The sequence below is a fragment of the Protopterus annectens genome, chromosome 1.part0 (assembly GCF_019279795.1).
Source record: "Protopterus annectens isolate FY-2018-M chromosome 1.part0, PAN1.0, whole genome shotgun sequence".
Lineage (NCBI taxonomy): Eukaryota > Metazoa > Chordata > Ceratodontiformes > Protopteridae > Protopterus > Protopterus annectens.
This window is the reverse complement of record NC_056725.1, coordinates 1387845328-1387857638: the sequence shown is the minus strand read 5'-3', so window position 1 is coordinate 1387857638 and position 12311 is coordinate 1387845328. Positions and strand designations below refer to the sequence as shown.

General features: G+C 44.4%; 1 protein-coding gene across 1 annotated transcript in view; it reads left to right on the top strand.

Moving 5' to 3' along the window:
• Positions 1 to 12311, top strand: part of MDN1 (midasin AAA ATPase 1) — a 3484183-nt gene that overhangs the window by 2208766 nt on the left and 1263106 nt on the right. The gene's annotated exons all lie outside the window — the stretch shown is intronic.

The following is a 12311-nucleotide window of genomic DNA, read 5'->3' as shown; positions in this document are numbered from 1 at the left end:
CCTTCACCTATGCGCCTATCAAATGATACAGCTGGCTGGACTTGGGAAACGATGGTGTGCTCTGCCTCCAGCCCCTAAAGGCATGCACTTAACTGCCCCCAGCATCCATTCTCCCTGGTTTCCAGCCTTTGCTAGAATACCACTGGAGAGACGTGAGCCCTATCCTGTACTCTTTCTTTTAGTTTCCCATTTTGTCTAGAAGATAGCTGCACATGAGTGTATTTTCTGGTCTTCATTTTAAATATCATTGTTGCAGCCCTGTTTGTGGGTAGGACAGGGTTTGTTGTACACCCCCTGCTTGTTTATGCCAGCTCTGAGATTGCACAAGCCTTAAAGACAGGAAAACAGTTCCTAATGTGTTATGGTTATTTCCCTTGTAGTGAGCTTGCTCAGGCTCAGCAAATATCCATTTAGCCAGGTAGAAATACATAAGTACTGCTTAGCTGTCTGGATAGTTTAGCAGCAGCAGTGCACAGTCAGTGGTATCTTTCATCAGTGTGAGTGTATGTTGGGGATTGCTGATTGGTCCTGTGAAAAAACGTGTCCTGATCCCACAGGAAGCATAGCAAGATGGAATGTTCTGAAGAGTTGGTAGTTAGTCTGCAAGATGGGTGATTGATGTTGTAGTAATCCAACCAACTACTTGCTGCTTAAGCAGCCATGGAGCTTACATTGTCCAGCCTATCTGTTTTAATATCAGGAATGGTTTGCCATTGGAAACAGTTACTTGGTACCTTTAAGACTCTCTTGGACTCTAACCCTACCCCCAATAGATCCAGTAGTGCACTGGACTCCACTCCCCTTATTTCTACATATTCTTTACTGTTGTAGAGATCACATCAGTAACAGATTATGGACTCATTTGGTCGGGATTTTTTTTGTTGCTGTTTTTGGAGAATGTTACTTTTCCTGTCAGGTTAAATTGTTTGACTTTTTAGGTCAGAGCCTTCCATTTTAGGTAGTTTCCAACTTATAGTTCAGCTAAAATTAGCAGTGAAGTTATTAACATGTATTTTTCCCATGCTACTGATCTGGTCAACACTTGGATCAGTACTGTTACTATTCATGGATACTTGTAATTGCTGAAATTAACATTTATTAGAGTTTCAGATTTGCATTTTTGATACTTTGTGGATGTGGTCTTTTTAGTTTTGGTGACCACTTTTAAGGGCAAGACCTCAGAGTTCCATAAGTGCAGGCACAAGATTTTTCCTTAGGGTGCACTAGTTTTAGCAAAATGTGTTTGGAAGTAGAACAGGTAGAAGCTAATTGTGATGTGTGTGATACGTTTGGATTAAAAATTGTGCAGGAAAGTAATTTTTCTTAAACGTTTATATTTTTTAATCTTGTACTGCATCAAAGCCTAGGAAGGAGGGGAAAAAAAGCTGGACAATGGTGGAGATGCAAGAGATTTGAGGTAGGACTTCCCAACTTGCATCACAGTTTCTCCAAATGGAGCTTTCCTCTTCTGAGGATTTACATGTTAAAGACTTCTAAAGAGCAGCTTTCTATCTAAGGACTGTCTCAATTGAAGGCTCTCTGTTGTTACTGATCCACAGGCCCAGGAAAAGAGTTACTAGTTTTCCCCTCCAAAGAGGAGTTATCAAAATATGTGCCTTACTCTTATCTGACGTATGTCTGTGTTCCTTTACTCTCACCACAATCCCTCACTTCATATTGATTGGGAGAAGAAGGTGAGGGTAATTGCCCATGTGATGATTAAGATGAACATCCTTCATCTACCTCCTTTTCTTTCCAGAGTGGAAAGAGAAGAATACCTCCCTTCTGCTTCTGTTGCTCTTTCTGAGACCTTTCTCAACATCAAATGTTTCAGAGCTGATGTCCTTCCTTATCACTGTTGTAATATTCTTCACTCTTGGGATATCCTGCTGTGCATAGCCAAACATCCGGCCAGCATACCAAAACCTTCACACCTTCCAGGTGTTGTATGTCCTATGTGCAAGGTGCAAAGTACATATGTGACATACAAACACCCAATACCCTAACTTCCTTGTCACTGGTCTGAATGCTATCTTTGAATTCGGTCTGCAAGCCGTTTATCAAGTTTTTTCAACTACTAAGCTTTCTACAGCTAAGTGCCCTATTGGCATCTCTGCCTTCCTTTCTTTTTTTCTTTTCTTTTAGTTTAGTTTATATGCCATCCTGGAGGGGAAAATGTGAGTGTGGGAGGTAGATTTTCCATTAAATTAGACACAAAAACTGCCTTTTTGGTGTTACACATGAGACCATATAGTGTGTGATTCGCCAGGTGGTTCTCCCTATTACATCCACAGTTGCCCATCTCCTCTTTCTGTTTTTTGGAGAACCAATGGTTGAAGTTTTTGGCTGTGGGTACCATGGCTAAATTTACCAACCTGACATTCAGCCACCACTTAAGAAGAAAGCCAAAAAGGTGTGTACTGATCCTGTTTGTATTCCACAGGTTGTCTCCATCTGGTTTGATATAGAACCTGAGGGCTGTCTGATGCCAATGGCATCTCTCTCTGCCACGACCCAGTTGGAGGCTGACAGAGTTGTCTACCCAGGCATCTGCTAAGGCTATACCTACATTTTGTGCAGACGTGGAGGGGGAACCATGCCTGATTATTTCAGAAGGACCTAGGGAAACTCCACAAATACCTGCTAGGGAAGAGGTGCCTGGTACCCACATTGAAGTTAGGCAGGGGTTGGAACCTCCTAAATTTGTTAAAGCTGATGCTGCTTTGAAAAAGCAGCAGAATGTAAGCATGTGGCACTTGTGGCAAGATTTTACTTTGGCTCTTCAGTGCTCTCATGGCTCTTAAGTTCCCCCAAGGATTATTGGTTTCTGCTTCTGTTATCTGGTCTTTTCTCCTTCCAAACATCCTAGGGAGTCCGATTCCTCTGATGAAGAGTTAGACTGTGAGGAGTCATTGGCTTGCTTTTCTCAGATCCACTCTCCTTTTCCCCGGGGTCTGAAGAGGATTCACTTTCTCAGGACCCCCCCCCCCCCCCAATAGAAGAATAGTCTTTTTTGCAGATACAGTAGTTCATGAGATGAAATATTTTAAATGGGACTTTTCCCAGGTTTCTGATGTTCAAAAAAGGTACAGTGAATGCTAGTAAATAGATTCTCCTTGGCCTTCTGCAGTCCCTTCAGTGCTGGATATCTTTTCAGATACTTTAACTGCAGCTTCTCAGGCCCCTGATTCTCAACCTCCTGCCGCTAAGCCACTGGACATGTTTTATAAAGATGTTCATCGTGTTTCACTGTTGCAGTCATGACTGTAGGGTTCTCCCCTGCCGGCAGGCAGTCCTCGGTCGGCCAGAATCCCAAAGTCTGGGTCCGGCGTTGGCTGCTCAGCCATGCTCCCTGACGTCAGAGCGCCAGGAGTACAAAGCTGACAGCCGACGCCATGTTCTCCAGTCTTTCTTGCCGTGCGGTGCTAGCAGTTCGCAAGTGCCAGTCTGCTGACTCCTGACAATTTTTTTCTAAACATACTTCAGTCCGAAGGCTTTCTTCTCCTACTCAACGCTAAGTACCCCGTTGGGGAAACTTTTTTCTTGCTCCAGTCCGATGTCAGAAAAAGTTAATAATTGTATTTCATGTGGGAAGCAAATACCTCATAAGGATTTTCATTCTTACTGTATTCCTTGCTTAGGCCCTGACCACGACGTAGCTAGTTGTCGGTTTTGTGCTAGATTCAATCAACGTACAATTAAACGAAGGTACGATTTTGCATTTCATTACTTCGGTAGGCGTTTTAATTACAAAATGTCGTTGGATACGGTTCCGGCTTCCGGAGTTCACAAACGACGCAAGGATAAAGACAGGCCTCCGAGGTCCAAATCAGACAATATCGTACAAGCAGAGCCAGCTTCAGGTTCGGCCGTCGTCAGTGAGGCACTTTTGCAGCCCCTGTCGTCGACCATTTCGGAACCGATGGCCGAAACGGACTCCCACGAGGAGCCAACTAGGCCTTTGAATATTTCTGTTGCAGGACCTTCAGACAATGCTCCTTCGGATGGGTCCGGAGCCGCTGTGCAGGTACCGGCTTCCAAAGGGGTTTTCAGGCCTACTCAGCTTCTAATAAAGGCAAAGCCAAAGACAAAGGCCAAAGACTCCTTCCAAATCAAAGACTGCAGCCCAGGCCTCTTCTGATCCGGCACCCAAGTCTCAGAAACAGTTACTCAAGATGGCTGAAGACTTACTTAGTATGATTAGGGGTTCACATCCCCCACCAGATAAAAGGCCAAGACAGGAAGTGTATTATGACTCCTCTGATCAGGCTTCTGTTTCTTCAGTTTCTTCTTCTGACCAGGAATATTCTTTCCCTCCAGGAATATTCTTTCCCTCCTTATGAGGATTCTGATGCTGAGGAATCCATTCCTTCAGCTTCTCCCCCTGAGGATTTCTCTTTTGGGGAAACTTTGCATTAAATGAGGGAACATTTTCACTGGGAAGGACAGGAGTACTCGGAATCTAAGAAAAGGCTTGGGGATTTTCTTCTTCTTCCCCAACATAGACCCCTGGCTATTCCTCCTATTTTGGATATTGTGGATGATGCTTTTTCGGAGACTAACTTAACTCCTGACTCTTTTCCTCCAGCTCCTGTTAAGCCAGACAGATATTATAGGGTTCCTGATTCCCACCAGTTTTTATACAAGAATCCTACTGCTGATCCTGAAACCATTTCTCAGGGTCCTAAGGGGGTTAAGGCCGCTTCTGCTAAAAACCCCATTCCCACTGAGAAGGACTCTAGATCTTTAGAAAGATGGGGCACAAAGTGTACACTTCTGCTACTTTATCTATTAGGGCTTTAAACTGTCAGTTTCATATGCTGAAATACCAGCAATTTCTTCTGTCTGTTTTAAAACAAAAGTTAACTTCCATTTCCGCCTGTGCAGATGATAAGGAATTACATGACTTGATGCATGCCACTGAACAAGTTGGGAAGCATGGTTTACACTGTGGATTTGATGCCTTGGAGGCTTCTTGTGGGGCTGCTGCCTCTGGCACAGTCATTAGAAGGCATGCGTGGTTAAAGGAACAAAACTTGCCACATCAAGTAAAAGCTAAATTATTGGATGCTCCTGTTCAGCATAATGTTTTGTTTGGATCTAAAGCTGAAGAGGTGATAAAGAAGATGGAGGACAAGGCAAAATCCATGCAAACGGTTAAAGATTTCTTACAAGTACAGCCACCCAGATTTAGTAGGAATTGGCCTACTAAAAATTGGTCCTTTCCCAATTCTGACAGGACTCAGAGGGGTAGGTACAGACGCTCCCGAGGGAGGCCTCAAACGCAAGCCTCTTAAAGACCAAGACAGTGGACTGCTTCCACCCCTAGGGGAGGATCGGACAGGTCGCAAGCTCATAGAAAACAGACTCAATGACTCCCTCTGTTGGGCTGCAGGAACTTCTTGCCTGGAAGCCCCTCTCGGAGGAAAACTTTCTCTTTTTCACCTAAATTGGACTCGTATAACCCAAGACAAGTGGGTTCTGGATGTGGTTTCAAGAGGTTACAAATTCCATTTTCATACCCTACCAAGACCAAGCGGATGGACGGATCTTCCAAAACATCAATGGTTAGAGGCCTTAAACCAGGTGGAAGCTCTCTTGGCTATGAAAGCCATAGAACTGGTTCCACTTTCAGAGATGGGGCAAGGTTTTTACTCAAGGCTCTTTCTAGTCCCCAGAAAGAAAAATTCATGGAGACCCATTCTGGATCTGTCAGTCTTGAACACTTTTCTCGAAATACCAAAATTCAAGATGCTTACTCTACAGCAGCTACTTCCAATGCTGACCAAAAATGCATGGATGGTAATTTTGGATTTAAAGGAGGCATATTTACACATTCCCATCAGGCAGGAATGCAGAAAATACCTCCGGTTCAAGGCCGGATCGAGGCACTATCAATTCTCTGCGCTGCCCTTTGGATTGTCTACTGCGCCCAGGGTCTTCACCAAATGCCTGGCTCCAGTAGTAGCTTATTGCAGACTCAAGGGAATTCAAATTTACCCTTATCTGGATGACTGTCTTGTTCAGGCAGACAGCAAGGATGTCTTACTCCAGCATCTAGAATTTGTTCAGAATCTTCTCAAGTTCTTGGGATTCACTGTAAACATAAAGTCAAATTTGACACCCTCACAACAGATAACTTTTCTGGGTGCTCTTCTCAACACAACAACCCAGATGGCTTTTCTGACATACGAAAAACAATTACAGCTGGCTTCAACTTTCAAAACCTTGGCAACATTAACTCAGCTATCTGCAAGGAAATTCCTGCAGGCTTTGGGTTACATGGCCTCCTGCATCCTTCTCGTACCATATGCAAGACTACATATGAGGAAAATACAGTGGTACCTAAAAAGTGTATGGTCTCAGCGTTGCCACAGTTTAGACATACAGATTACCGTCCTGCCTTGTCTTCAAAAGGAATTCCTTTGGTGGTCCAAGGCATGTACTCTAAACAAAGGAAAGCCCTTCAGTCTGCCTCCAGTCACTCAGATACTAACCACGGACGCCTCAGATTATGCATGGGGAGCCCATTTTCAGGGCAACTGTTTGCAGGGCCTTTGGACAAAGGACCAGAAGCTCCTGCATATCAATTTAAAGGAAATGTTAGCCGTTCAGAAGGCTCTATTGGCCTTCAGGAATCTTCTACATCCAGGACAACTACTGATACGAACAGACAACACCACAGTTATGTGGTACAAAAACAAGCAAGGGGGATCTCATTCCTATCCCCTTTGCAGACTAGCCATGAATCTATGGAACACAGCTCTAGCTTGCAAACTGGACCTTCAAGCTCAGTTTCTACCAGGGAAGCAAAACTTCCTGGCAGACAGTCTGAGCAGAAACCTGTCGGACCCACACGAATGGATGCTGGACACCGAAATATTCAAGATGATTACAGCAGTCTGGGGATGTCCTCACATAGACCTCTTTGCATCCCACCTCAATCAACTACAGATTTTTTGCACCAGGACATTCCACGAACTAGCTTGGAAAGTGGATGCACTATCATTCAGTTGGAGAAACCTCTCGGGGTATGCCTTCCCGCCTCTACCTCTTCTTCCACGGGTGTTATTAAAGATCAAACAAGACAAGCCCAAGATGATAATCTTGCTGGCCCCAAATTGGCCTCGACAGTTTTGGTACCCAACACTGAAAAACCTTTGTCTGGAGCCCCCTTGGGTTTTACCACAGACTCCGAACCTTCTGTCCCAACACCAGGGTCAGGTTCTGCACTCCCATGTCAAAACTCTCAGCCTGGCGGCATGGTTAATCCAGGGTCTATGATTAATTCTCTCCTACCCAAGCAGGTTATGGATGTCATTTTAGAAGCCAGACGTCCTAGCACTAGAAATTCTTATGCAGGAAAATGGAAAAGATTTTGCTCCTGGATGCAGGCTCGGGATTCAGATCCTCTTATTCCTAACTTTCCTCTGATTTTACTTTACCTGACAGACCTCTTACATAAGGGTCTCTCTTTCTCTTCCATAAAAATACGTGCCTCTACTATTTCTGCTCATTATAATACAGACCCTCCAATCTTTTCCCACCAGCTCATGAGACAGTTTCTCAGAGGAGCTAAGAACTTAAGGCCCCCTAGATCTCCACCCATTCCTGCTTGGGATCTCAACTATGTTTTGGAAAAGCTCAACTTACCTCCTTTTGAGCCTGCTGCCACATCTGACATCAACTTTTTATCTTGGAAGACAGACATCTTGTTAGCTCTTACCTCTGCCAGGAGAGTTTCGGAGTTGCAAGCTCTCATGGCTGTGGAACCTTATATTATTTTTCATCAAGACAGGGTGTCTTTAAGGACTAATCCTACTTTCATGCCTAAGGTGGTTTCCAAAGTGGCTTTAAATCAAACTATTCACTTGCCAACTTTTTTCCCACTCCTCAAAATAAAGGGGAAAGGATCTTGCATTCCTTGGATGTACACAGACAACTACGTTTTTACCTGGACAGAACCAAGGACATCAGGAAATCAGAGCAATTGTTTGTTTCTTATGCTTCAAGTTCCCAAGGTAAAGCCATTTCAAAACAGACCATTTCTAAATGGATTGCTCATGGAATCAGATTTTGCTATTCACACCATGGAAAGCAAATCCCAGGGAGTATAAGGACTCACTCTACCAGAGCTGCTGCCACTTCAGCTGCCTTCCTCAGGGGAGTTCCTACCAAAGACATTTTGGAAGCTGCAACTTGGAGTTCAGTGCATACTTTTTCCAAGCACTACAATCTAACCTCTCTACTCTAAGTCTAGGGCAGGCTTTGCTTCTGCAGTCTTGCAGGGCCTTTTAGCCGCCCCCTCTACTTTATGACCACCTCCCTTTTATTCTGCTTTGGGATTCAACCCTACAGTCTTGACTGCAACAGTGAAACACGATGAACATATTACAGTTGTGTACACTTACCATAAATGTAGATGTTCGAGTGTCTTCACTGCTGCAGTCTGCTCCCTCCCTCCTGTCCCTCTTATTTTTTCCTTTGTGTGGTTTCCTTCTTCACCCTTCTTCTGAGGTGTATTTGCAAAGGGTATGGGATCTTACTCATTTTGGAACTCCTGACATCTGGGGCAAGAAAAACTGGAGAACATGGCGTTGGCTGTCAACTTTGTACTCCTGGCGCTCTGACGTCAGGGAGCATGGCTGAGCAGCCGACGCCGGACCCAGACTTTGGGATTCTGGCCGACCGAGGACTGCCTGCCAGCAGGGGAGAACCCTACAGTCATGACTGCAACAGTGAAAGCACTCGAACATCTACATTTATGGTAAGTGTACACAACTGTACTTTCCTGAACTCAATAGTTTTTGTACAAAAGCCCTTCCTCTGATCCTGCTGTTTCTGTTGCCACTGATAATTCAAGTTGCTGTCTTATAATCTTTTACCTTCTAATAAGAACAGCAATGCCATAGACAGTTATGGAAATGTAGACCTATATCTCTCTGGTACCTTAGCTTTTAGGGCTATTAATTATCAGACCCCGTATGACTAAGTATGTTCTGGCTTTTCTCCCCAAACTTGGGGGCATTCTGGTTGATGTGTATGATTCAGAGGGTATGCCGTTTCTTTTTTGAGCTCTGCTTCTCGGGCATCTTGTCATTCTATTAAATGCAGTTATGATTCTTCTGATCCCTCCTCTAGGGCAGCGGTATTTGCTTTCTGTAATGAGGAGGTATTTTTGGTTGTGCTTCCAGGCTGTTCTTGAAGAGATTAAGGCCAAATTATTAGATTCTTAGACAACCTGAATCTGTGGCACTGCTGCTGCTGAATTGTTTAAGACCCCTCAGGATAAGGGCAAAGTTATGCCGGATTTTAAACCAATCTTTGTCTCCCTTGCCCTAAGTTTCAGAGATATTGTCCATCTAAGCCTTCCCTTGTTCATAGGCAGCCTAAATAGCCTTCTAGGAACAAGAGGGCTTCTAGGAGAGTTTTTTCCCTGAACAAGCCTTCTCAGGGTTGTAAGAGTCAGAAGTCTCCTTTCCTTGACAAATATGCTTCAATTTTACATTCATTCTGCCTACCCCTCAGACAGATTCCTCTTTCCTTCATGTTGACTCTTTTCTTTTCTTTCTTTTCCTGTTTGGCAACAGATAACCACAGATGCTTGGGGCTTTCCATTATCCAAAATGGTTAATTTATGGTCTGACACTGCCTTCCTCTATTTGCAGGCCTTCCTCAGGTGCCTCCTTTTCAGCTACCACATTTTCCTTTAGTTCTTCATGATCTGATGGTACGGGGCACCATCCAGTCTGCCCCCTCATCTCAGCAAGGAACAGATTTTTATTCCATGATATTCCTGGTTCCCAGGAATGAGGCGTCATGGAGGGCCATTCTAGACCTCTCCTTTCTCAACATCTTTCTCAAGGTTCCCTCTTGCAAGATGATGTTTCTTCAGTTTTTCCACGTTTTCTTCCTCAAGGTTTTCTGATGTCCCTGGATTTGAGACTCATACCTCCACATTCCTATTCACCCTGCCTTCAGGAGGTTTTTATGTTTTTGTTGTTTCATTATCAGTTCTCTACTTTGCCTTTTGGTCTTTCTACAGCTCTGAGGGTCATTACCAATTATCTGGTCCCTCTTGTAGCTTTTTGCAGACTTCAGGAAATTCAGATATTCCCTTACTTGGAAGACCTTTTAATTCTAGCCTCCTCTCAGCAGATTCTGCTTCAGGATCCTCTCTTCTACACAGTGTGGGATTCACCCTGAATTTCAAAAAATTTGTGCCGACTCCATCTCAGGACTTGGCTTTCTTGTGCTGCGGGATTCAGACCATTTTCAATGATGGCTTGTTTCCCCAGGTCCTCTGTTTGCTTATTCCCTGTCCCTTATGCCTCTTCCAGAGCTTCCTTCAAGAGAATTCCTCCAAGCTCTGGGGTACATGGCATCCAGCATTCCCATTGTTCCCTTTGTCAAACTCCACCTGTGGAAATTCAGTGGTATATCTCAAGACTGTTTGGCACTGCTATCCTCTGTAATATCTGGTTCCTTTCCCACCTTGTCTCAAGCTTGAGCTCTGCTGGTGGATTCACTAGATTTCCACTGAATCCAGGTCTGCCTTTCCAGGTTCCTCTCCCTGCTCAGGAGCTGCATGTGGATGCTTCTGAACAAGGTTTGAGCTCCTCCACTAAAAACTTCAAAGTCCAGGGTCTTTGATCCCATCAGCAACTGGCAGACCATATTAACATCAAGAAGACTAGGGCTTTAAGCTCTCCAGGTCTTTCACTCCATTTGGGTTCAGGGTGCTTTAAAGGTTTTTACAGATGATCCCAGAATCATTTGGAACATCAACAAACAAGGGGTCACAAATCCTACCTTTGTAGGCTGCCTATTCAGACTTGGTATTTTCCACTCTAGTATTACTTGGCTCTTCAGGTGGATTATATCCCTTCAGGGCACAATCTAGTGTCAGACTCTTTGAACAGCTGCTGGACAAATCCTCATTAATGGATGCTTCACTGAGAGGTGTTTTTGGACATTGTACATTGGTGGGGTACTTCACATGTAGATCTTTTTGCCTCCCTTCTGAACAGAACTTCCTCAGTTCTGTTCAAATGGCAAGTCTTCTGGCTTGGAAAGTGGGCTCCATTTCTTTTTCTTGCAAGGGAATGTTTCTGTTTACCTATCCCTCTCTTCCACTACTGCAAAAAGTCCTGCACAAGTTCATGTTGGTTGCTCCCTTTTGACCAAGACAACACTGGTTCCCCCTTCTATTTCATCTGGCCAGGGGCAGTTATCAGAAGTTTCCTCACATAATGGATCTCACACAAGACAAGGGATTTCTCATTCACCTTTATTTACCCCACCCTTCACTTGACTCTTGACTTTGATTCCTTTTAGACAGCAGTTTTCTGAGGATGTGCTTCGTGTTTTGCAGGAGACTATCTGGCTGTGTGAGTGGGCTATGTCAATTTGCCACTTGATAACTGTGCATATCCCTGCACAGGCCAGCTGTGTTTTATGGAGAGGCTGAAGTGATGTATGCTCTGGCTTCGTGAATAGTCCCTCACCGAGTGACAGTTGTCTTCTTCCAGAGTTTATTGACCATCTCCAAATGCATACTATATTTTCCCTATTCCCTCCACAGGTCCACACTCCTCTGGACACTCTGGTCCAACAGTGACCTATAGGACTCCAGTGCACCTTTCCCATTTCCTCTTCAGAAGGCCAGTATGCACAAGGCCAGATAACTTTATAGCTGCAGTCTTACCCAGACAAAAATAATTCCCCTCTGTTGTGGCCTCGTCTGCAAGAGGCCTGTTCTTCTCTTTCAGAACTTCAGTATAAAGACTGAGTGGTTTCTCTAGTTTCTCCCTTTTCCATTGGTGCAAGTCCAGTTAGGTGGCTGTACAGTTGCCTAGAATGAGATTTATAGACATTTGTTTCTTTTTTCTGTCTTCTTTCAGTAGTCAAAACCCAGTTCTGTGGGTCAGAGGTGTAATACCCTGACTATATCGCAGGTGACTAAGTTTGAATAAGGATTAGCAGGAGAGAGGGGCAATGAGCAACCACTGCTGGCTCACCTGTCCAGGGGGAGGTGGCTGTGGCTTGCCACATGGGTGACACCTACTGGGAGCACTAGGTGATCATGCCGTGGAGCTCAAACATCATGAGCCTGTGCTGCCATGTGCAAGCTGCAGAAGAAACCAAGCATATAGTGGAACTTAGAAAAGCTGTTGGAGGGGAGGGGAGTGCTCCACTAAGAAAGAAGTAGTAGACTGCCCTGAAGGACCAGGAAGCTGGCCTGTTTCCTGCTACCTGACTCTTAACATTGCTTATATGAGCTGATTTAAGATTGCCAGGACTAAATAGAG